The sequence below is a fragment of the Anomaloglossus baeobatrachus genome, chromosome 1, assembly GCF_048569485.1.
Source record: "Anomaloglossus baeobatrachus isolate aAnoBae1 chromosome 1, aAnoBae1.hap1, whole genome shotgun sequence".
NCBI lineage: Eukaryota > Metazoa > Chordata > Amphibia > Anura > Aromobatidae > Anomaloglossus > Anomaloglossus baeobatrachus.
In genome coordinates, this window is record NC_134353.1 from 449,987,068 (window position 1) to 450,013,124 (window position 26,057).

Below are 26,057 nucleotides of genomic sequence, written 5' to 3' on the forward strand. Positions count from 1 at the left end.
TCGTACTGCGAGTGGTGGCTCGAGCCTCTCACGGACCCGGGGGTCACGTCGCTCTGCAAGGGAGTTAGCGCTACACGCGGGGACTTGGATGAGGAGTCCCACGACCGGGGTCACGGTGGTTTGATTTGGGATGTAAGTTCGTTGCGCCACCCACGGGTTGTGGTGATTGTAGACACCACCACTGCGGTGAAGGTATGGGGGCTTCCGGGAGCGGTGTAATGGCGCAGCTAGGTGTTGACCTCTCCATGGGTAGGGGATGTTGGTCCCGAGGCCCGGTTGGCGTGGGCCGGGGTGCAGGGTGAAGTGTTGCGGTGCGGCGCGGTGCGCAGCCTGAAGGCACTGGTGTACTCACTATGACACAAGACACCGGAGTCTCTGGTAAACCAAATGGAGTGATGAACGGAGCCTGCAGTCGGCTGCAGCTTCTCCCAGAATAGGATGGTGGTTTCCGCCTTTCTCCTGCACCTCTGTGTGTAAATGTTTGACTCCTATGCCTAGACACCGGTAGTCCGCTCCCCGACTTGCATATGCCGTAGGAGCCCATTTGCCTGCAGACGCTGGCCCTTTGGGTCTCTATGCCTTGGCGGTGGCTTTACCCTGTATTGTTGGGCTGTTGTCTTCTAACGGGTCTTGTGTGGGATTAGGTCCTAAAGTCCAGTCCGCAATCAGTTGATTTGACTCGGCCCTGTCGGTTCAGGGCTTCGTCTGGGTCTGAGTACCCCTCCTGGTGCTCCGGTTTCCAATCGGTTCCCCGGTTCGGTACCGGCGGGCCACCGCCCGACCCCGGTCCCTACGGTTCCACCGGCTGTAATCCCAGCTCCTGCAGGCGGCCACCACCATCTCCCTTCTTGCCAATGGTGACTAGGCTCCAACCCAGCCACCCGGTAGTTCCTTGGCAGGCCTGGACACAGGACTGCCCGTGAACTTGACTGCTCTCTACCTCCTCCAGACTACTCTACACTTGTACTTGACTCTTGAGTGTGCTTTCCCGCCTCCAGGCCTGTGAACTCCTTGGTGGGCGGAGCCAACCACCTGGCTCCGCCCCTTATGGTGTGGACATCAAACCTGGAGGTTGGTGACAAGGGTTTCTTGGTTGGCTGCTGTCACCTAATCGGGAGGGGGTGTGGTGTTGTGTGTGACTACCTGGGATGACCTGACTTGTCCAGGGCGTCACACTTCCAGGACCTCTGCTACCTTTCTGCAGTCTCCATCTCCTGACTGCCTGCAGCTTCCAGTACACCTGTTACCTGTCTGTGGTCTGGTCTCCAAGACAAGTCCTGCTTGCCTGCAGCTTGCATATCTCTGCTACCCGTTTGTGGTCTCCAGGATGTCGCCTGTCTACCTGTGGTCTTCAGGATCTCTGCTACTTTTCCATGGTCCCCAGGACGTCCTCTGTCTGTCTGAAGCTTCCAGTACCTCTGCTACCTGTCTGTGTTTCCAGGACCTCTGCTACCCGTCTGCGGTCTCCAGAACCTCTGCTATCTATCTGTGTCTGCATGGCCTCTGTTACCTGTCTCCAAGGTGTCCCCTGTCTCCGTCCAGATTCCAGTACCACTGCTATCTGTCTGCAGTCATCATGATATCTCCTGTATGCTAGCAGTTTCCAGGACCTCTGCTACATGTCTGCAGTCTCCAGCACATCTGCTTCTTGTCTGCAATGTCCAGGACCTCTGCTACCTGTCTGCATATCCAGAACCTCTGCTATCTGTCTGCGGTCTACAAGACATCTCCTGTCTGCCTGTGGTCTCTAGTATATCTACTACCTGCATGCTTCACCTGCCTGCTGCACAGGCACCCATGACCCATATGCCCGCTTGGACATTAAGCCTAGGCTGGTTCCACATCAGCGTTTTTTTGCCTGCAGGCAAAAAAACGCAAAACGCATATGACTGGATCCTGTTGATTGAATGTGCAACCCATGCACCTGCAATTCTTATTTTACCGGATCCTTCTACTTCTACTTTTTATGGCTGCTGCGATGGATGCAGCGGGACACAAAATGTATTGGCCAGCACTTGAGTCAGCTAATCGGGAGTCAGCTGAACTGCTGGTCTCACAGCCCGCACACGCTGCGATGGATGCAGGTTAACAGCAGTCACTGCCTGCTGCCGATCACGTGTGACCGTGTGCGGGCTGTGTGGTAAGGAGTTCAGCTGAGTTCAGGTCAGCTGACTCCAGTGTCGGATGATTACTTGTTCTGTATCCCCCTGCATCCATCGCAGCATGTGCGGGCTGTAGAATTCAGCTGAGTTCGGCCGGCACTGGAGTCAGCTGATCTGAACTCAGCTGAACTCCTGACCTCATAGCCAGCAGAACAAGTAATCAGATCAGCTGACTCCAGTGTCGGACGATTACTTTTTCTGTGTCCCACTGCATCCATCGCAGCGTGTGCGGGCTGCAAGGTCAGCTGAGTTCGGCAGGCACTGGAGTCAGCTGATCTGAACTCAGCTGAACTCCTGACCTCATAGCCAGCAGAACAAGTAATCAGATCAGCTGACTCCAGTGTCGGACGATTACGTGTTCTGTGTCCCGCTGCATCCATCGCAGAGTGTGCGGGCTGTGAGGTCAACTGAGTTCAGATCAGGTGACTCCAGTGCCAGCCGAACTCAGCTGACCTCACAGCCCGCACACGCTGCGATGGATGCAGGGGGACACAGATCAAGTAATCATCCGACACTGGAGTCAGCTGATCTGATTACTAGTTCTGCTGGCTGTGTCGTCAGGAGTAGGGATGAGTGAGCAGTAAAATTCACGGGTGCTTGATGGGCGAAGCCCATGTCGATTTTTTTTTAATGCATTAAAAAATAAAAAAACATAAACAAAAACCCCAAACACATAACTGTTGTGAATGTTAGTTATGTTTTGGCTGCTGGGAGGCTCCCTTTGGTGGCCAGGAATAGTTTGGACTTGGACCAGGTGTGTTGTGCAGTGGGTGTTTCCTTTGCTAACTCTCTGCTTATTTAAATCCTGGTCTGATTGCAGGCTGTTGCCGGATGTCAGTTGTTCTTTGTATCTCCAGCCTGCTTAATCCTGCTCTACACCACATCTTCCCCAGATAAGTGCTTGCTCTTTATTTATTGTCTGGTTCTTTTGTTTATCTGGGTTTGTCATTTGCTGTGGTTGGTTTCAGTTTATTTGCTTGCAGGGATTTTCCCCCTTAGTGGATTGTTGAGGAACTCCCTGCAGTTCTGTGTGGAGTATAGCTCCTTTTGGGTCCATGTGTTTGTGGCTTGTTGACTTTGTTATGATTCTTGTTTTCTGTTCATTGGTATGACAAGTACACCTGGTATAGGACGGAGTTTAGATCGTGCGATCTGAGGGCCTTTTTGTACTATCAGGAAGTTGGTATTTTGCAAGGTTTTTCTCTGGCCACCATCAGTCCCTTTCCTGTCCTTTCCTATTTTAGTCAGCGGGGGCCTCACCTTTTGCTAATCCTGTCATCTACCTGTGTATTGTGTTTTTCCTATATCACCGCAGTCTTTGAATGTGGGTGGCTAGCTATTCTTGTCTATTTTCTGAGGCAGAGAGTTATTCATCTTTCCTACCTTTAGGATAGTTAGTTCTCCGGCTGGGTTCGCGGTGCACAGGATGTTAGTTCACCCCTTGGCTACTTCTAGTTGTGATGGTTAGTAAGGGGATGGCGGCCAGATTAGTTGCCAATGCTCTTGTCACCTTTTGCCAATGATTTGTGGTGGTCTTCCATGGTTCCGGATCATAACACATAACCCTAACCCTAGGGTTAGGGGTAAAAAAAAATGAGTGGCCTCCCGTTGCATTTTCTATTGCTAAGGGTAACCCAAGCAGCTACTGGCTGCTAACCCCCACTGCTTGGTGTTACCTTCTCTGGCAATGGAAAATCTAGGGAAGCCATTTTTTTTAAGTTTTTTGCCCAAAAACTAAAAAAAAAAAATGACTTGGGCTTTGCCATATTTTTGTATGCTAGCCAGGTACAGCAGGCAGGTACGGGCTGCCCCCAACCCCCAGCTGCTTTTTTGTACCCGGCTGGGATCCAAAAATATAGGGAAGCCCTTTTTTTAATTATTTCACGAATTTCATGAAATAATTAAAAAAAATGGCGCGGGCTTCGCCCAATTTTTGTGTCCAGCCAGGTACAATTAGGCAGCTGGGGATTGGAATCCACAGCACAGGGTGGCCCAAGCTTTCTGGGCCCCCCACTTCGAATTGCAGTCCGCAGCCACCCCAGAAAATGGTGCTTTCATAGAAGCGCCATCTTCTGGCGCTGTATCCAACTCCTCCAGCGGCCCTGGTGCTGGGTGGCACGCTGGGTAATAAGGGGTTAATACCAGCTTTGTTTTACCAGCAGATATAAAGCCTGAGATTCTTAATGTCAGGCTAAGTTTGACCTGGCCGTTAAGAATCTCCAATAAAGAGTTAAAAAAGACATCACAAAGAGAAAAAAATATTTTATTAGAAATAAATACACAGACACACTTAGGGACTCCATCTTATTACTCCCTCTTACCCCTCCATGATCCTTGTCTTATTTCTTCAACTCATGTAGCTCCACTATATCAGAAAGCACAGGGGAGGAACTACTTTCTGGGCATGGTCAGTACAGACAACAGGATCCTGCCTATCAGAAGCGGTGACGTAGAGCAGGATCCAGCGCCCATTGAACTGCATTGCAGGTACCGCCGCAATATGGAGGATCCGGTGAGATGAAGTATTTTGTCCGAGGTCAAAAACGCTACAAATAGCGTTTTTGAAAAAAAGATAAAATACCTTGTCTCACCTCTATAAATCACTTGTAAGGCCACATCTGGAATAAGGGATCCAGTTTTGGGCTCCATATTTTAAAAAGGACATTCAGACGTTAGAGTCAGTTCAAAGTCAGGCAACTAGACTACTACAAGGAATGGAAGGCCTCCCATATGATGAGAGGTTGAAAAAGTTAGATATGTTTAGCTTAGAAAAAAGACGTCTCAGAGAAGATCTCATTTATATGTATAAATACATGTGTGGTCAATATAAAGGACTGGCACATGACTTGTTTCTTCCAAAGACAATCCTAAGGACCAGGGGGCATTCACTGCGAGTGGAAGAAAAGCGATTCCAGCAGCTAAATAGGAAAGGGTTCTTTACAGTTAGAGCAGTCAGACTGTGAAATGCCCTACCACAAGAGATAGTAATGGCAGATACTATAACAGCTTTTAAAAAAGGGCTGGATGATTTCCTCAGTACACACAACATTGTTGGTTATAAATGACTTAGTAACCAAATGTAGAACTGGTGGAGGAAGGTTGAACTAGATGGATCTAGGTCTTTTTTCAACCTAAGTAACTATGTAACCAGATCCAGTGTGTGCCGCACGCAACCGCGAGTGACCGCATCTTGCCGCAATTCCACTGCAAATGCATTGAAATGACAACACATTTGTAAAGAATCTGGCTTTGCGGCAAAAAATCCATTCATGACGTAGTTAAAAAACACTGATGTGAAGCCAGCCTTAGGCCTGTTTCATACGTCAGTGAAAAACACAGACGTTTTTCACTGATGTGAAAAAAACGCCTATGGTTCTCCATGTGCCATAATTCACGGCACACGTGGTAATCTCACGTGCACTCCATGTGCAATCCGTGATCCGTGATCCGTGATTGCACATGGACGTATACTCACCTGTCCCGTTCCTGCTGTCCATGGTGCTGAAGTCTCCAGCTCTGCTGTCCCTCACCTCTGCAGCTATTTCCGGGTCAGCTCTGGCTTAATTCATAAATATGCATGCCATAATGAGCCGGCCAGGAAGCTGCAGACAGCAGAGGTTGCACAGAGCGTCGTTGGAGAAGGTGAGTTGAAAATGTTTTTTATTTTCAATGTCCGTGTTTTTCTGGTACGTGTTTCATGGATCACACCATAGTGTAGTCCGTGGGACATCAGTAATGCCAGAAAACAATGGACATGTCTCTGTGCAGCAATCACGGACACGCGTGTACGCTGCACGGAGACACGGTCAGTGAAAAGTCACTGATGTCTGTGCAGACCCATTGATTATAATGGGTCTGCGTATGTCCGTGATTCTGGTACGTATAAAAACTAGCACATATGTACCAGAATCACTAATGTCTGAAACAGGCCTTAGAGGATCCACCTCACCAGGTGTTCCTAACAGGTTTGAGGAGCATGACTAAAGGTATGTTCCTACATTGCAGATTTAGGTGCAGAAAAAAACGCACATTTTTTCCCTCAGTTTTGCATTTTTTTATGCTTGTTTTATGCATTGTGACTGAAAAAATGCTGGAAATAAAAGCAGAAACAATTGACATGTCAATTGTTTGGTGCAATTTTTTTCTGCACCAAATCTTCAAAGAAAAAATCTGCAAAGAATGCACAGCATTTCAGGATTCTCAAATACTTTGCTGGGATGGATTTTCCCTTGCAGATTGATTAAGATCTGCAAGAAAAAAGGCATTAAAAAACACAAAAAAACACACCGCAGCGTGTGCACACAGCCTAAAAATTCATAGCATTGACTTTGCCTTCCAAGTTCCCATAACCGAATCCAGTTGAGCATTTGAGGGATGTGCTGGAAAAATGTCTGATCCATGGTAGCCCTAATTCACAAGATACAAGATTTAGGCTAGGGCCCCACTTTGCGTTTCCACATGCGTTTTTGCTGCGTTTAATTTGCATATGTTGTGGCAAAAACCATGTGTTCAAAAAAGCAGCATGTCAATTGTTTTTGCCATTTTGGGTGCGTTTTGCTAACATTGAAGTCAATGAGAAAAGGCAAAAACCAAGATTCCTACAAATTCCAGCGTTTTACCTGCTTTTTCAGTGCAGAAAACATGCGTTTTGGACTACCAAAACGCATGCTTTTTGAACATCAAAATAATGATTTCATATGTCCCTTTACACACACACATAGTCTGACAATTAAAAATAAGAAATGTATTAAATTAGTGTTATTTTTCCATTAAATATCATATTACCGCTATAATTTCATTAAAATAATTTATTTCCATTATTTTTCACAAAAATATAGATTTGTTTCTTTTTTCCAATTTTTCCATTGAGTTTGACTATTTAAACTTTATTTAGCAGTGTCATGATGGTCAAAACGCATCTATCAAAACGCAGGTGGAAAAGCAGGTAAAAAGCGCTGAAAACGCATCTAAAACACGGTAAATACGCATGCGTTTTCAGCGTTAAATTTCTGAAAAAGGCAACTTTGGTCAAATCAATTCAGCCCAAAACGTGCGTTCTGAACTGCAAGTAGGAGAACGCAAAGTGGGGCCCTAGCCTTAAAGTAGGTGCTGGTAATGACTTGGTGCAAAATACCACACCATCAGAGGTTTTGAGTAGTCACTAGCAAGACTGGTCAGAGCTGTTTTTGCAGCACAAATTGGAACCTACAGAATATAAGGCATAAAAAAAAAATAAATCACAAGAAGGATTGAAATGAGTAATGAGCTTATTTATCACAAGGACAAAAGAATAAAAAAAAGCATACATTTAAATAGAATACATACCAAAACAAGATGGAAGTCACTAGGTCTGTATACTATAAAGGTTATAAAATTGTATATATCCACAAAATACAATACATATCCCTATAAAAACTATTGTATACACAAGGCTATAAATAATTACATATACATTTATTACAACGAATAAAATATATAAATATAAACATTTCGGGATAAATCCAAATGTATACCGTGTATTTGGGGGGGGGGCAGTAAATGGCAAGTATTTTAATGTATGCATAGAAAAGACATTTTCATTGAAAGTAATGGAATATTTATGAAGCATGAAAATATAATCTAAAGTATGAAAAGAATACTTTTTTTTAATGTTTTTAGTTGCTTTTACTTTAAATAAGGGGTTAAAAAGACATTAACATATGGAGTGAGAGAGTGCCAGAGACGAGCAGATGTATTCAGAGACTTCCAGAGACAGGCAGATGGAGAGAGAGACTGCCAGAGACGGACAGATGGATGGAGAGACTGCCAGAGACAGACAGATGGATGGAGAGACTGCCAGAGTGAGGCAGATGGACACATAGTGAGAGGAGGAAGGTTTAATGAATAAAAGCTTTCTTGAAGAACCACAAAAGCCCTTCTGTCTGTGCATGAGGGCAATAAACTGTGTGTCACTGGCTATACAGTCATGGCGGAAAGTGTTGGTACCCTTGAAATTCTTCCACAATATAAAGTATTTCTCAAAGAAAATTACTGCAATTACACGTTTTGTCATAAACATTTATTTCCTTTGTATGTCTTGACACAACACAAACAAAACAGAGATATATAGGCAAATTGGACATAATTTCACAGAAAATCCCCAAAATGGGCAGGACAAGATTTTTGGCACGCTCAATTATTTGGTTGCACATCCTTTGGAATAAATAATGGCAATCAATCGCTTCCTATAACCATCGCATAGCAAGCATAGCAAGCTTCGTACACCTCTCAACTGGAATTTTGGACTCTTCTTTTGCAGACTGGTCCATGTCTCTCATATTTGAAGATAAAATTCTCCCAAAAGTAATTTTAACATCTTTCCACAAGTGTGGAGATGGTGATAGGGTTTTATTCGGACTCATAGCTGACCACTTCAGAACTCTATTATGCTTTGTTTCCATCCATTTATATGTGCTTTTTCAAGTATGTTTGGAATTATTGTCCTTCTGGAAGATGCATCACCTAGGATGCAAACCCAACTTTATCACACTGGGCATTACATTGCAACCCAAAATTAGAGATGAGCAAACTTGTTTGATAAAGGTTCCCCAATTTCAAATTTGGTACCAGCCCTTGCCTGTTTGGCTAGGGCTCGATAACCCAAGTTTTCAAAAAATGCTTTTCTAATAATATATTATGCTTTTTGGATAGGATTGTGGAGCTGTATGATGAATGGAGGATGTGTTTAATGAGTGGAGGGAGTGGGAACTGGAGAGAAGTTTATTTGTGGATGCTCCTGCAGCCAATCATGGGGCAGCAAACATTCACAAGGTTCAGACACAAGGGTTTGTGTCATTGGCTGCCTAAGCCATATGTCCGTCTGCATATAAAATAATGACATGTGGTGTAGGCTCTATGAATTTAAACCTCTATGAATTTAAACATTAAGGAAAGTGCTACTGTGCCGCCCCCGCGACAGCCGACGGGCTGCTTGGACCCGGATCCGCAGTGGCTCAAGCGGTCTCTCCGGATCTGAGGCGGTGTTGCGCGGCACCCTCGGAAATAAAAGGGGGGGATTGTTTGTGGTTTTGGGATAATGTTCGTGACGCCACCCACGGTGTGTGGTAACGTGAGGGACCACCGCTGCCGGTTTGGGGAGCCTGGGGACGCTGGTGTGTGGCAGCTTAAGTTGTTAACCCCTCCGTGGGCAGGGGAGTGGTGTCCCGGGGTCCGGTGATGGATGGCGTGGGGAACTCGCCGGGTGCAAGGGGGTAACGTGTACTCACACAGTCCAAAGTCACTGATGCTGACACCAGGTAAACCAAACTCTTGAGCACTCTGTGGTCCTTGGGCGGGCACGCTGGGTCCGTGTCCTCTTGGTGTTACCTGTTGACCTGAAGCCATGTCCCTTGGCACTGTATGTCCTACGTGTGGATCCCTTACACTTGAAGCGTTTCGGGTCCCGCTCACCTGCGTGGCTAGCAGGGTCAGCTTGCTCTCAGGGTTCACACTTGGGATTTTCTGGACGGTTGTGGGAAGTCCTATCCCCCTAGTTGCGCTAGTACCCCGATTCTGGAGCGGGTGGGGAACGGTTCCTGAAGAATCCGTTCCCGTCGGGTGATTTACTGGGCTTGGTGAAGCTACTTCCCAGCCCTGGGTCCGCGTACCCCATTGTGCCCTGGTCCCTGCCCGGTTGTAGCACAAGGCAGCCGGCCTGCTCTCTGTAGCAGCACCGTGCTCCCTGCCACTACCCCCTGCGACCGGGGTTTCAGCTCCTTCTGGCCAGGCTAACATCTGGCACCTGGGACAGGTACAGGAGCCCAGTCCACAGTGTGACCTGCACTGTCACCGCTCTCTCTCCTTCAACTTCCACTCTTCAACTCTACAACTACACTGACACTTCTGCCCTCCTTCTACCAGTCCTCCATCTGGGTGGCCCTATTCCACTCAGGCTGCCCAATGGGTGTTTGGTGGGTGTGGTGCATAGTGTTCCTCAGTATTTGTGTACACCTGTTGGTAGCAACACCAAAGTGACAGGACCCGTAACCAAGGAGGAGCGGGTACCATGCAGAAGGGCAGATTGCACGGCACCCTTGTGACGACCGGATATGCCAGGGCGTCACACTACCGCCAGTGCTGCCATCAGTGCTGCTAGATAGTTCGCTTATCTAGGGGTTTAATGATAGGTAGTTAATATAGAGAGGAGAGCAATAGAGTAGAATAGGGATCTGCAGTGTAGGGAAAGATATTTATCACAAATCAGCATTTCATGATGGAAATAGGGATTGCTACTTGTGAGTGCCTGCTAAAGAGTTGCTGTGGCACACAGGGGGCAGGGGGGTCGGTCTCATACCCGTTACTCGTCACCGGGCCGATGCTGGTCGTGTAGTCATGTGTTGACTCATTGGTTGTGTGGTATGCGGCTAGGAATTAGCTGCCGCTGCGGGTGATGTACTCTAAGGCGGATGGAGATGTCGCAGCTGAGATGGTTCTGCTCCCCACAGGCGGAGCGGGCCCCAGGGAGATGAGGGCTGTGGGGACAGCTGGTGGCGCCGAAGTGCGGGGCGAGAGCGCAGGGAATGACAAGGACGACACCGGGGCTGCGGTTCAAAGTTCTATTTACTCACAGTTCGTAAGATGCCCTGGTGGTGCCGCTCTCCGCCGTGATGGGCTCCAGCCAGTCCCGGGTAAATCAGAAGCAATCACTGGTGTCTGTGGAGTGTGAGACCTTCCTCCTCTGTGCTTACTTGTGGATCCCTGTGGCTTGAAGCAACTTGGGGACCCCGGTGTTCTTATAAAGTGTCCTGTCCCATATGTAGGTGGCACGGATCCGCTATGGGGCCCGACTGTGGTCTTGACCCCAGACCCTATGTGTCACTGTGCTCCGGTAAAATCGGTGGTGGGCGATGGGACTTGGAATCCCCATCCCCTGCAGATTCTGGTGGTCCAACATGGAATATGTTCCACCCCAGGACTCTGCACCCTGTCTGCGCTGGTACTGTGGGAACGGTTAGGCTCGACCTCCAGCTACCATGTTCTCCTCTGTCTCCCTAGCTCCACTGGTTGCCTCTCACCCTTTTCCAGTCTGCCTGGTTCTAGCAAGAGAAGCTCTCAAGCACTCTCTCCTGCGACCATGTTGTTCAGAGTCTCAGACTATTCTAAACTGAAAATGTGTGTGTGTTCCTTACTCCCTCAGTGTGGCCCCCACGTTCCTGATGACTGACTAGTGGTTGTTCCAGCTACCGGGAATTTCCAAGGCTGGTTGGCTTCCTGAGCTGTGTAGCTGGCTGACTCACTGGCTGGATGTTGTGTAAGTGAAAAGACACCAATGGTTAACTCCTTCCTCACCCGGGATAAGCATTGCACCTTAAATGAGATGCAATACTCTGTGGCGCCTGAAGCCTCAGGGGTGCCACATGGCCAGTGAAGGATCTAAATAAGGTATTGCTACGTATTACTGGCTGCTCCAAATTAGCCAGTGAAACACATTTCTAGGTATTGTTAGTTAATAGGGCCTGCTGTAAATTTGCTAGTGAACTACTGTAGCTAAAAAGGTCTTGGCACTTTTCATTGCCTGCTCAAAATTACACAGTCAACCACATTTCTTGGTATTGTTATTAATAGTACCGGCTGTAAATTTGCTAGGGAACTAGCTAAATAGTTCTCGGCACTTTTGAGTGCCTAATACAAATAACACATTGACCCACAATTCTAAGTATTGTTAGTTAGTAGTGCCTGCTGTAAATTTGCTAGTGAACTAGCTAAAAAGGACATGGCACTTTTCATTGCCTGCTCAAAATTACACATTCAACCAAATTTCTAGGTATTGTTAGTTACTAGTGCCTGCTGTAAATTTGCTGGTGAACTAGCTAAAAAGGTGTTGGCACTTTTTGTTACCTACTCAAAATTAGGCAGTTAAATGGAAGGTACAGCAATTTTTAATTTTTGTATTAGTAATAGTGATTATGGAATCCATTATTTTTAATTCAAAATTAAATTAATTATTTATTTAGTTTTTATTTAATTCTATTTTTACTGAAACACTGGGTGCTGCCATCTTGGATTTGCTGTGTGTAGCGACAGTTACTCACCTCAACTATGACAGTCCCTGTGCATAGGAGATGATAGTTGGGCTCCGACAATTTCTTCTGCATTGTAACTGCTTCCTGCTGTGACCTGGACACTCCCCCTGGCTTTAAAGATCACAGCTCTGGGAGGAGACTGCAGCCATCTTTGTGGAGCCCACACTGTATGCTATGCGGTCCACTTTCCCCCATGACTGCTCTGTGCTCAGCACTAGTCGAACGGTGACACTGAGCTGACAGGAGGGTTGATCCTAAAATGTACAGGTTCTTTCCGCCCATATATTCTAGCTGATTCACTACTGAAGACACTAGAGCAGTGATGGCGAACCTATGGCACGCGTGCCAGCTGGGGCAAGCAGAGCCCTTTCTGCCGGCACGCGCGCTGTCGCCTGATTCTGCCACTTTGAACTGCTGGTTCAGTCGCGCTGGCAGTTCAAAGTTGTGTTGGACCGGAGGGATATTTCTCCTCGCTCTGACACACCTCCTCTCATAGGCCGCAGGTCTGTTGCCTAGGAGACCGAGGCGCGTCAGTAAGTGGCGCCGGCATAATGACGTCTTCTGGCCGCACGGGAACTGAGGACCTAGCAGCGCGTAGCGGTGGAGCGGGTGCTGGAAGGTGAGTTGTTGTGTGATTTTTTTTTTTAACTTGTGTGCTGCTGTGCCAAGGTGGGGATGGGGGGGGCCAGTGCCAGCATGGGGGAAACATACATGCCAGGATGGGGAAACATACATGCCAGGATGGGGAAAACATGCATGCCAGGGTGGGGGAAACATACATGCCAGGATGGGGAAAACATGCATGCCAGGATGGGGAAAACATGCATAACAGGATGGAGGAAACATGCATGACAGGATGGGAAAAATATGCATGACAGGATGGGGAAAACATACCAGGATAGGGTACATTTACCAGGAAGGGGAACATTTACCAGGATGGGGGAACAAATTGGGATGCTGAAACTTGTCGGGATGGGGTACATTTATCAGCATGGGGAACATGTTAGGATGGGGTATGTGACGACATGGACACTCACTGCCTAGCATGGGTTAACTTTCTTAACATTCAGCCAGACATGAAGACAGTTAGTTTATAGATGGTGGATAATCCCTCATTGTTATACAAGACTCTTGGGAGTTTAGTATTGAAGTTTTGGTTGACTCATGTAATTGTTTTGGCCACTGAAGGCCAGACACCCAGATAACTCAATTATGCGAACTTCCCATTGTATTACTAAGTGAATTGCTAGATGTGATGTAACTTACCTGTCCCACCCTTGTCTCTGGATATTTGAATATAGCTTGAAATCTAGCCAATAAGAGCCCAGTCTTTTCCACCAATCGTGAAGACCCTAATGGTCTGAATGGAGAACTCAGAGGTATAAGAAGGAGGACTGTCCATTGCTCAGAGAGACTCTTGCTACATGCTACCAATCTAGGACCTGCGGATCCGATTGGCAAGCCATAACCAAACCTGGATTATAATACTATATGGACTTCAGCATCGAATGCAAGGATTCGGCTTTGATATCAAGGACTACATAAGGAAGGAATCCAGCTTGGGACAACCCAGTCATCTGACTACAGACTTTGCAGACCTCAGCCAGCTTCCTAAATCTGGCATTATTCCATTCTCGGTGGGTGCCCGCCAAAAGCGGGGTGCTGCTGGATTGGAGTAAGTAGCCCTGGAAGCTCTGAGGCACGGAGATTCTAATCCCTGGTGAGCCAGTGGAAGGGTGAGACTCTGTTGCCTGTTACATTTGTGTGTTTTGCTGGTTATGTGCTATGTGCCGTTAATTGTTTGGGTATCCAATAAAGTCTTAATATTGTTATTCCCTCACCCTGTGTTGTCTGAGTAGTGTTCCATCCACGGTTACGGAGGTCGGGCGTTCAGTTGGGATGAGACCTGGGCCATGCTGTCTTCCTAAAGCACCCACTGACCCCCGTGTCTCCACAGGGTACATTTACCAAGATGGGGGAACATGTCAGGAAGGGGAACATGTCAGGAAGGGGGACATTTACCAGGATGGGGGAACATGCTAGGAACGGGGACATTTACCTGGATGGGGGTACATTTACCAGGATGGGGAAACATTTACCAGGAATGGGGTACGTTTACTAGGATGAGATACATGCCGGGATGGGGTAACATTTACCATGATGAGGAATATTTACCAGGATGGTGAATATGCTGGGATGGGGTACACTTACCAGGATGGAGCTGTGGCGCCCTGGACTAGCCAGGTCATCACAGGTACTACAACATGCACCCCCACCCCGAGATAGGCACATCAGCCAGACACAAAATCCTTGTTGCCTCCCTCCAGGGGCTGATGTCCACACCAGGTGGGGTGGGGCCAGGTGGTTGGCCCCACCCACTGAGGAGTTCACAGTCCTGGAGGCGGGAAAAGGAAAGCAGATCAGTTAGGGAACTGGAAGAGTGAGGAGTAAAGTGGTAGTAGAGGAGCAAACTGACCGTGTCCGGGTACGTGGCCCGGGCACCGAGAGCAAGGTTGGCAGACGGTGGTGGCCGTCTGCAGGAGAGGCAGATCGACGCGGAACCGTAGGACCGGGGACGGGTGGTGGCCCGCCGGTACCAAACCGGGGAGCGAAGTGAAGCCAGCACAAACCGGCAGGGTCTACGGACCACGACCAGGCTTGAAGTCGCCGTTAAATAGGTCAAATCCATCAGTGACTGGAACCCCAGGGGTTTCCTAACAGCCAAGACCCGATTGAAGGCAACTGTCCAACCAGCAAAAGGAAATACAGCTACCGCCACAGCTAGAGTTCCAAGGGCCAGAGCCTGCGGGCAAAAGGGCTCCTCCGGCACATATACACGCTGGGGAGCGGGTTAACGGTGGGAAGCCATCGGGACCGAACATACACAAAGGTGCAGGGAAAGGCAGCCACCACCAACCGTCCGGGAGAAACCACAGCAGCCGGCTGCGGGACCCGTCCATCCAGCCGTTTGGTTTACCAGAGACTTTGCATCCATTTGTGGCTGAGTGAGTACTACCATGCCATCCGGCACCGCGCTGCGCAGTCCAAGCGACCCTGCACCTTGCCAACCCTGCCTCCCCGACACCTCACCGGGCCCCGGGACCACCAACCCCCTACCCACGGAGGGGAGAGAAACATCCCAGCTGCTCCCTACCATCGCTCCCGGGATCCCCGTCAATAGTAGTGGTGGTGCCCAACCTCACCACAACCCGTGGGAGGCGTCACGGACCAAATCCCCAAACCGAACTACCCCCCTTTCACTCACGGGCGAGGAGCACCGCTCGAGTCCCCGGATCCGGCCCACCGCTCGATCCACCGAGCAGCAGCAGCAGCAGCGCCGGACCCGAGCGCCCGCGACAGAGCCATGATGGGGAAAAATATACCAGAATGTAGCAAATATATATCAGAATGGGGGACATGTTTACCAGGAAGTTGCCCAGGAAGGGGGACATAACTACACAATGAAAGGGGAGGGTAGCAACTCGTACGTCTTTATGGGATTTCAAGATATTCAGACTATGAAATGTAGATGTGGATTATAGGGTGAAATCTGATTGCATTTTATGCTAAAATCTCTGCCTAATAGGCTGCAATTTTTTCCAGAGAGATCATTCCAACTGCTGTGTCTGGAAAGGGCAGTGGCTCAGCTTCAATGTGTGGTAAGCATGCATGAGCATGATGCCTCCTGCTGAAGAGAAAAGAAAACTGCAAAGGTAAGGTTAAAATAAATTATTTACATAATAGGATTGGTTGGCACTTCAGAAAAAAAATTGGGTTTAGGGCTACAGTTTGGGCACTCGGCCTGTGAAAGGTTTGCCATGACTGCACTAGAGTGTATGGGCTTCTTACGGGTCCTGACTGCAGCCCGTACATTGTAACAGACTCACTAATTAAGACACTAGAATGTACGGGCTGCAGTCAGGACCTGGAAGAAGCCCGAACACTCTAGGCTCAACCCTGACAGGAGATGCTGCCGGGAGCGGAGGTCTGGGATGTGATGAGTACCAGGGCCTAAAATCTATAGTACAATGCCTGGTTGCAGATCATTGCTCCCCACCGCTGTGTTCAAAGAAAGCAGAAAAATCACATGCTGCCGTGCTCTCTGTAGCGCCCCTGAACCCATCAGGGTGCTACAAGGTGCTGCATCCCCACCAGGATGCAGGGCCTACCCCCTAAGGGACCCAGAACCCTAGTGCCGGTAAAACCAAAAACCCAGGTAATACCAGTTTTCCCCAACAATCCCCCATACAATTTGTACCTAGCTAGGGTTGGACCAAGGATGGCCGCCTAGAGGTGGAGCCACTCCTGTCCACTAGTTGACAGGTGGGAGGGGCAGACTGTGGAGAGTAGTCAGGAAGACAGAAAGTCAGTGGTCAGTCTAAGTCTAAAGCGGGCTTCACACGGTACGATCTATCGTGCGATTGCACGAGCGATTGTACCCAGCCACGTCGTTTGTGCCTCACGGGCAATTAGTTGCCCTTGGCACACAAAGTCATTAAACCGCCGTCACACGTACTTACCTGCTGAGCGACCACGCTGTGGGCGGCGAACATCCACTTCCTGGAGGGGGAGGGACATTCAGCGTCATAGCGATGTCACACAGCGGCCGGCCAATAGAAGCGGAGGGGCGGAGATGAGCGGACGTTAACATCCCGCCCACATCCTTCCTTCAGCATTGCCGGCGGGAGCCGCGGGAAGCAGATAAGCTGTGTTTATCGTTCCCGGGGTGTCACACAGAGCGATTTGTGCTACCCCGGGTACGATGAACAACCGGCGCAAAGTAGAATAAACGATTTTTTTTAAAATGAGCGACCTGTACACGATTTGCGATTTGTATCCGATTTGCGATTGTTTACAGACGCTCATAGGTGTCACATGGGACAACGTCGCAAGCGATGCCGGATGTGCGTCACGAAGACCGTGACCCCAACGACATATCGCATGATAGATCGTCTCGTGTGACGCCCGCATAAGTCTAAAGTTGACAGCAAAGGTGTAAAGGTGGAAGTGAAGTGATTCCCTGACTCGGGTTAATGGTGACCTGGTACCCAGGGGAACTGGTTGCCGGTGGAGTATAGTTGAGTACTCCCGGAACTACCCACCGACGGGGTACAGGACCCTAGAACAGGAAAGAGCTTCAAGCCGACCTGTTAACACCTGCACAGCAAAGGGGACCATCAAGGACCTTGCTGACCCTAAGGAATCCAAAGACTAAGTAGCAAAGGGAGAACCAGGGACATGACCAGAGACTCCAACCCCACAGGGTTCACGCTACCATCAGGCAGACAGAAGTGGATAAACCACAGACCGGGGACCACCAGTGTTCCATACCACGGGGACCCACTTATCAGAGACAGGTGCAGGGGAAGAAGGTACCAGAGAACCAGACTGGCACTGGGACGAAGGGGACCTGGAGGCGAAACCAGCCGGCCTCGGGCAACCAGTTAACATCCAAAGTGAGTAAACCAGTTGCACTGAATACCTGTCTGGACTCCTTTTTCCGACGCCCACAGCACCATATACCCGCTAGGGCAATACCCTACTTGCGGAGGGACTATCATACTAGCTGAAAATACCATCAGCGCCCCAGTAGAGACATTTTGCAGCAGCGGCTCCCTACATATAGCCGCAACACCGCAAGTGGACAAAGTTGGACACACACTAGACCTTATCTTCACCCGCCTCTGTTCCCTTTCTGACCTCACAACTTCCCCCCTCCCCCTATCTGACCACCATCTTCTGATCTTTTCAGCCCTGTCCTCCTCACCTGCCCCCCCTGTCAAGCACCTAGCACATCCCCGCAGAAACCTTGCACACCTCAACATGCACACCCTCGCCGACTCTATCCTTCCACTGTCCTCCATACCGTCCCTCCACGACACAAACAATGCCACCGCTTTCTACAACACCACTCTCACATCAGCTATTGATTCAGTCGCTCCCCTTGTGCATGGCAGAGTGAGACGAATCAATCGACAGCCCTGACACAACAACCTCACTAAAAAACTTCGGCAAAGGTCTAGGGCTGCAGAGCGGTGGTGGAAGAAAACGCACTCCCAGGAAGACTTCACCACATTCAAAAATGCAATTCACACATTCCGTTCAGTCCTCACCTCCGCTAAACATGACTACTTCAGAAACCTCATATCCTCTCTAACACACAACCCCAAACAGTTATTCAACACTTTCAACTCCCTCCTTCACCCACCACTGCCCCCTCCATCCTCCCTCATTTCTGCAGAAGACTTTGCCACTTATTTCCAAGAAAAAATCGACCTAATAAGGCAAGTCTTCTCTTCTCAGCCACCACAACCCCTTCACATAACTGACCACTGCCCCTCTCCCATAAACTTCCTCCCCACCATCACCGAAGGAGACCTTGCACGTCTTTTCTCAAAAGCGCACCTCACCACCTGCGCACTTGACCCCATGTCATCCCACCTCCTCCCCAACCTCACCAGCATCCTTATTCCAGCCTTAACCCATCTCTGCAACCTATCTTTAACGACTGGTACCTTCCCTTCTGCCTTTAAACATGCAACAGTCACACCTATCCTAAGGCGGGCTTTGCACACTACGACATCGCAGGCCGATGCTGCGATGCCGAGTGCGATAGTGCCCGCCCCCGTCGCAGCAGCGATATGTGGTGATAGCTGGCGTAGCGAAAGTTATCGCTACGCCAGCTTCACACACACACTCACCTGCCGTGCGACGTCCCTGTGGCCGGCGACCCGCCTCCTTGTTAAGGGGGCGGGTCGTGCGGCGTCACTGCGACGTCACACGGCAGGCGGCCAATCAGAGCGGAGGGGCGGAGATGAGCAGGATGTAAACATCCTGCCCACCTCCTTCCTTCCGCATATCATACGGAAGCCGCAGTGAGGCCGGTAGGAGACGTTCCTCGCTCCTGCGACTTCACACACAGCGATGTGTGCGGCCGCAGGAGCGAGGAACAACATCGGACCATTGCGTCAGCGTAATTATGAATTACGCCGACGCTGTACCGATGATACGATTACGACGCTTTTGCGCTCGTTAATCGTATCATCCAGCCTTTACACACTGCGATGTCGCATGCGATGCCGGAAGTGCGTCATTTTCAATTTGACCCCACCGACATCGCACCTGCGATGTCGCAGTGTGCAAAGTGCCCCTAAAGAAACCTTCCCTCGATCCAACCTCTACTACCAGCTATCGCCCCATATCACTACTCCCACTTGCCTCAAAACTCCTGGAACAGCATGTCCATGCTGAACTTTCCTCCCACCTCTCCTCTAACTCTCTCTTTGACAACCTACAGTCCGGCTTGCGTCCACATCATTCTACCAAAACTGCCCTGACTAAAATTACAAATGGCTTACTTACTGCCAAAGCTAACAAGCACTTCTCTATACTCCTACTTCTAGACCTGTCCTCAGCCTTCGATACCATTGACCACTCCCTCCTATTACAGACCCACTCTTCCCTTGGTGTCAGAGATCTTGCCCTCTCTTGGATCTCTTCATACCTTTCAAATCGCACTTTCAGTGTCTCCCACTCTCACACAACCTCTTCATCCCGCCATCTCTCTGTTGGCGTCCCTCAAGGCTCTTTCCTAGGACCCTTACTAGAGATGAGCGAACCAGCCGCGGTTCGGCTCGAGCTCGGTTCGCCGAACCGAGGTCCCGTTCGAGTTCGGTTCGGCGAACGTTCGACGAACCGAACTCGAACCAATAGGAAATAATGGGAGGCAATCACAAACACATAAAAACGCATTATAAATGTACACATACAGTTAATAAACATTGCCATAACACTTACCGGTGCCCGCAATGCGTCCTGCTCTCTGTCTCCTGTCACTATTCCTTCCGATGATCGCTGCGTCCTCCCGATAACCAGCACTGACAGGACCTTCCGTGACGTCGTCAAAATAGCCATGTGACCAGTCACGTGGCTATTATATCATTGGCTACAGACTGGTCACATGGCTTTGAAGTCATGTCCTGTCCTAGGTCCTGTCATTGCACTCTCCGGTACGCAGTGCACATTTGTGTATCGCCGTGTACCGGCGACATGCTCTGGCACACGGTCGACTCCCCGTTCCGTTAGGGACCGGCTGACACAGCCGGTCATTAACGGAGATCACCGTTGCCATAGCAACGCAGTTAGCGGTGACGTCACCGCTAACCGCGGCTCCAGGAATCACATGATCGGAGCACCGTTGCTATAGTAACGCGTCTGTCAGCGTTACCGCTGTTACCGCTAACAGCCAGCAGCACTGATCTCTCACGGAGTGAAGGCTGCACGGGAAGCAGCGTCTTCCCCCATGCAGCAGTGATGGAGCAGAGCTGCATTTGTTGAACGAGAAAGACAGAAGACCATGGATCGTGGAGGGCTGACAGGGGGTAATAAAGATGGAGTCTCTAATGTGTCTGTGTATTTATTTCTATTAAAGTATTTTTTCTCTGTGTGGTGTCTTTTTTTAACCCTTTATTGGAGATTCTTAATGGCCGGGTCAAACGTGCCTGACATTAAGAATCTCTGGCTTAATACTAGCTAGTAAAACAAAGCTGGTATTAACTCATTATTACCCAGCAAGCCACCCGGCTTCAGGGCTGTTGGAAGAGTTGGATACAGCGCCAGATGATGGCGCTTCTATGAAAGCGCCATTTTCTGGGGCGGCTGCGGACTGCAATTCGCAGCAGAGGCACCCAGAAACCTCGGGCTAACCTGTGGTGCGGATTCCAATCCCCAGCTGCCTAGTTGTACCTGGCTGGACACAAAAATGGGGTGAAGCCCACGTCATTTGTTTTTTAATTATTTCATGAAATAAGTGAAATAATTAAAAAAAACGGGCTTCCCTATATTTTTGGTTCCCAGACGGGTACAAATAGGCAACTGGGGATTGGAGGCAGCCCGTGGCTGCCTGCTGTACCTGGCTAGCATACAAAAATATGGCGAAGCCCACGTCATTTTTTTGGTGGGCAAAAAACTTCTGCATACAGTCCTGGATGGAGTATGCTGAGGCTTGTAGTTCTGCAGCTGCTGTCTGCTCTTCTCCATACAGACAGACAGCAGCTGCAGAACTACAAGGCTCAGCATACTCCATCCAGGACTGTATGCAGAAGTTTTTTGCCCCCTGAAAAATTATGTGGGCTTCGCCATATTTTTGTATGCTAGCCAGGTACAGCAGGCAGGTACGGCTGCCCCCAACCCCCAGTTGCCTATTTGTACCCGGCTGGGAACCAAAAATAAAGGGAAGCCCTTTTTTTATTATTTCATGAATTTCATGAAATAATTAGAAAACAAATGACGTAGGCTTCGCCCCATTTTTGTATCCAGCCAGGTACAACTAGGCAGCTGGGGATTGGAATCCGCAGCACAGGTTGTCCAGAGCTTTCTGGGCCCCACTGCTGCGAATTGCAGTCTGCAGCCACCTCAGAAAATGGCACTTTCATAGAAGCGCCATCTTCTGGCGCTGTATCCAACTCTTCCAGCACCTGCCTGCTATACCTGGCTAGCATACAAAAATATGGCGAAGCTCACGTCCTTTTTTTGTAGTTTTTTGGCAAAAAAAATGCTTCCCTGGATTTTCCATTGCCAGTGAAGGTAACACCAAGCAGTGGGGGTTAGCAGCCAGTAGCTGCTTGGATTACCCTTAGCTAGCAATACAAAAAATGCAGCGGGAGCCCATATATATTTTTTTTAATTATTTATTTAAATAACTAAAAACAAAATGGGCTTCCCTGTATTTTGATTGCTGGACATCACAGTGCTGTAAAAATAAATCTTTAAAAAAAATGACGTAGCGCTCCGCGGTATTTTTGATGCTCAGCGCAGATAAAGCAGACAGCTATGGGTCGCCACCCCCATCTGCCTGCCGTTACCTTGGTTGGCAATCAAAATACAGGGAAACCCATTAATTTTTTCTATTTAAAAAATAGTTAAAAAAAAAATGACGTTGGGTCCCCCCATTTTTGATAGCCAGCTAGGGTAAAGCAGACGGCTGTAGCCTGAAAACCACAGCTGGCAGCTTTACCGTGGTTGGGGATCCAATGTGGAGGTCCCCCCAGGCTCTTTTTTTATAATTATTTTATAAATATTAATAATTACACAAAAAAAGTAGGGTCCCCCCCAAATTGGATCACCAGCCAAGGTAAAGCGGACAGCTGTGGTCTCGTATTCTCAGGGTGGGAAGGTCCATAGTTATTGGGCCTTCATAGCCTAAAAATAGCAGGCCGCAGGCACCCCAGACGTGGCGCATCCACTAGATGCGCCAATCCTGGCGCTTCACCCCAGATAATCCCGTGCCCTGGTGCAGTGGCAAACGGGGTAATAAATCGGGTTGATACTAGCTGTAAAGTCACCTGAGATCAAGCCCAGCAGTTTGTGATGTCATGGCGTCTTTTAGATACCCAACATCATAAACTGTCAGTACTAACAAAAAAAAATCGACAAAAGAAATTTATTTGAAAAAACAGTCCCCAAAACATTCCCTCTTTCACCAATTTATTGTAAGAAAAAAAATAAAGGGGTCCCACGACGACTCTGGACCGTCTAGAATATGGGGGGAGACACTCAGGGAACGTATCCCCCATTTTCTAGGAGTGCAGACCCTTCATGTGAGGAGTGTGGGTGCAATGAATCTGCACTCACTCTCCCCGGGTCCACAGCAGCAGAGTCCATGTCGTAATGGTTGCTACCAAAGCTGCAATGCCCTGCTCATGAGGTAAGGGCATGCCTAATCAGGAGAACTATTCTACATTTCCAAATATTGGTATTTGCTGATATTATTGCTATTCCACCTACTATATATTGGGGATAGGATCTTGGAGATGGAATACCCCTTTAAGTCCAGTTATCCAGCTGAATGAATACTTAACAACAGAGCTCGCTATTTAGATGTGTTTTCTTGTGGCGTATAACGGACTCTCATGTTTGGTAGTCGTTCAGCAGGGAAACTATAAAAGCAAATCCCTCCATTTGGAAATGTAGTATATAGCTCTCCTGATCAATTATGTTCCTTACCTCATGAGCAGGGCATTGCAGTAATAAAAATAATTTATTCATTTATATAGCGTTATTAATTCCATAGCGCTGTATGTCTTTGGAGTGTGGGAGGAAACTGGAGTACCCGGAGGAAACCCACGCAAACACGGGGAGAACATACAAACTCCTTGCAGATGGTGTCCTTGGTGGGAATTGAACCCAGGACCTCAGTGCTGCAAGACTGCAGTGCTAACCACTGAGCCACCGTGCCGCCCATTTAGCTTACAGATGCATAACCACCACTCACTGTGTTTGAACACAGGAAGCTGAGCTGACAGCCGCTCTGTGCATGCGGCAGCGTCTATTGTGAAGGAGAGGGCCGTGGGGGGATCAACGCTGCACAGGTACCGTGGGACACCGGGGAACACCGGTGGGGTTATAGGGGGTGACCTGGCAGGGCCTGGGGAGGAGTTTTCTGTCGCATGTGTCATGGCACATGCGACAGAAATCAGAGGAGTAGGGTGAGTGCGGCCGGCGCGCTGCTGTGCGCGCGGCCATCTTGGATTTCTGGGAGGGCATCAGGGGGGGCACTTTGGCGACACCGGGGGACCGGAGGGGACCGGGGAGGAGATTTATCATGTTTGTTCATGCCAGATGGTAGATAAATCATTTTTTACCGGCACTGTCATTTACTGTAACGTGATCATCGGTGTACGGTGTATACCTGTGATCACGTGAGCGGGGACCGGAAAAACCGTCTGAATCATGATCTCCAGGGTCTCAGCTAGCCCTGAAACCCCGGAGATTTTCTGACGCTGGGGGGCGTTATTCACTTATTTCTGCCTGCTGTTTATAAACGGCAGATCAGAATAAGGCTACATTAACACGACCGATCCATTTTTGTGGTCTGCAAAAAACTCAATTTTTTTTCATGGGTGCATCCGTGTGGCATCCGTTTCCGTTCCGTAGACGGTCCGTATGTCAGCTGTTTGTCATCCGTGTGCCTTCTGTTTTTCTTGTGTACTGCAAAAAAACTGAAGGAGGGAAAATACATAAATTTACCCAGGATCCATAGCTTCAACCTACATGAGACGGTCACATGTTCACTCCAGTGCCATTTTCTACTGCTTTTCACAGCGTAGAGCTCTCTGGTGATTTTCCTGTGCTTGTACACTTCATATCAGTCTTTTCTGTCATTATAATGGCAGAAAGACACATAATGTCCCACTCTCCTGCATTTTGTAATTTTGCACCCTTTGGTGCCTTTTATGTGGCACTAAGAGGTGCTTAGCTTTGTATTTAGCCAAAAAAATGAAAAAAAAAGACGTGGGGTTTCCCCTATTTTTGTTGCCAGCTAGGGTAAAGCAGATGGCTGCAGCCTGCAGACCACAGCTGGCAGCCTCACCTTGGCTGGTAATCCAAAACTGAGGGCCCCCCACGCTGTTAATTTAAATTAAATAAATAATTTAAAAAAAAACAACACATAGGGGTCCCCCAAAATTGGATCACCAGCCAAGGTAAAGCAGACAGCTGGGATCTGATATTCTCAGACTAGGGAGGTCCATGGTTATTGGACTCTCCCCAGCCTAAAAATAGCAGGCCGCAGCCGCCCCAGAAGTGGCGCATCCATTAGATGCGCCAATCCTGGTGCTTCGCCCCAGCTCATCCCGTGCCCTGGTGCGGTGGCAAATGGGGTAATATATGGGGTTAATATTAGATGTGTAATGTCACCTGGCATCAAGCCCTGGGGTTGGTGAGGTCAGGCGTCTATCAGATACCCGACATCACCAACCCAGTTAGTAATAAAAAAAAATAGACGACAAACACATTTTTATTTGAAAAAACACTCCCCAATACATTCCCTCTTTAACCAATTTATTAGAAAGAAAAACAAATCCAGGTCTGGTGTAATCCAAGGGGTTGCCATGACGATCCAGACTGTCCCAGTCAATGAAGAGCAGGATGTTCCCCATTGGCTGGGAGAGCAATGCAGTGACTTGAGCTAACATCAATGGGTCAGCCCAGGTCACTGCAGGGGATGACAAGTGCTGCTGTCAGCGAGGTACACTGCTGACAGCACCTGTCACTGAGTTCAATGACCTTCACAGCCAAGTATCGCGAGAGGCCCGTGACGTCACCGCTAGTCAGTCTCGGGTCGGAAGCGAGAGAAGGTGATGTGACAAGCAGCGGCCATGGAGGACAGTGACAGCGCTGAGGTCGGGACTTCATCACCGCAGGTAAGCCGAGCGGGACCATGTGTGCAGAGTGCCAGGTGGGCGGAGCCTAGCGGGGTAATGTGTGCAGAGTGCCAGGTGTGCAGAGTGCCAGGTGGGCAGAGCCTAGCGGGGTAATGTGTGCAGAGTGCCAGGTGGGCGGAGCCTAGCGGGACCATGTGTGCAGAGTGCCAGGTGGGCGGAGCCTAGCAGGGTAATGTGTGCAGAGTGTCAGGTGGGTGGAGCCTACCGGGACCATGTGTGCAGAGTGTCAGGTGGGCAGAGCCTAGCGGGACCATGTGTGCAGAGTGCCAGGTGGGCGGAGCCTAGCGGGACCATGTGTGCAGAGTGCCAGGTGGGCGGAGCCTAGCGGGACCATGTGTGCAGAGTGTCAGGTGGGCGGAGCCTAGCAGGACCATGTGTGCAGAGTGCCAGGTGGGCGGAGCCTAGCGGGACCATGCGTGCAGAGTGCCAGGTGGACAGAGCCTAGCGGGACCATGTGTGCAGAGTGCCAGGTGTGCAGAGTGCCAGGTGGGCGGAGCCTAGCGTGGTAATGTGTGCAGAGTGCCAGGTGGGCGGAGCCTAGCGGGACCATGTGTGCAGAGTGTCAGGTGGGCGGAGCCTAGCGGGACCATGTGTGCAGAGTGCCATGTGTG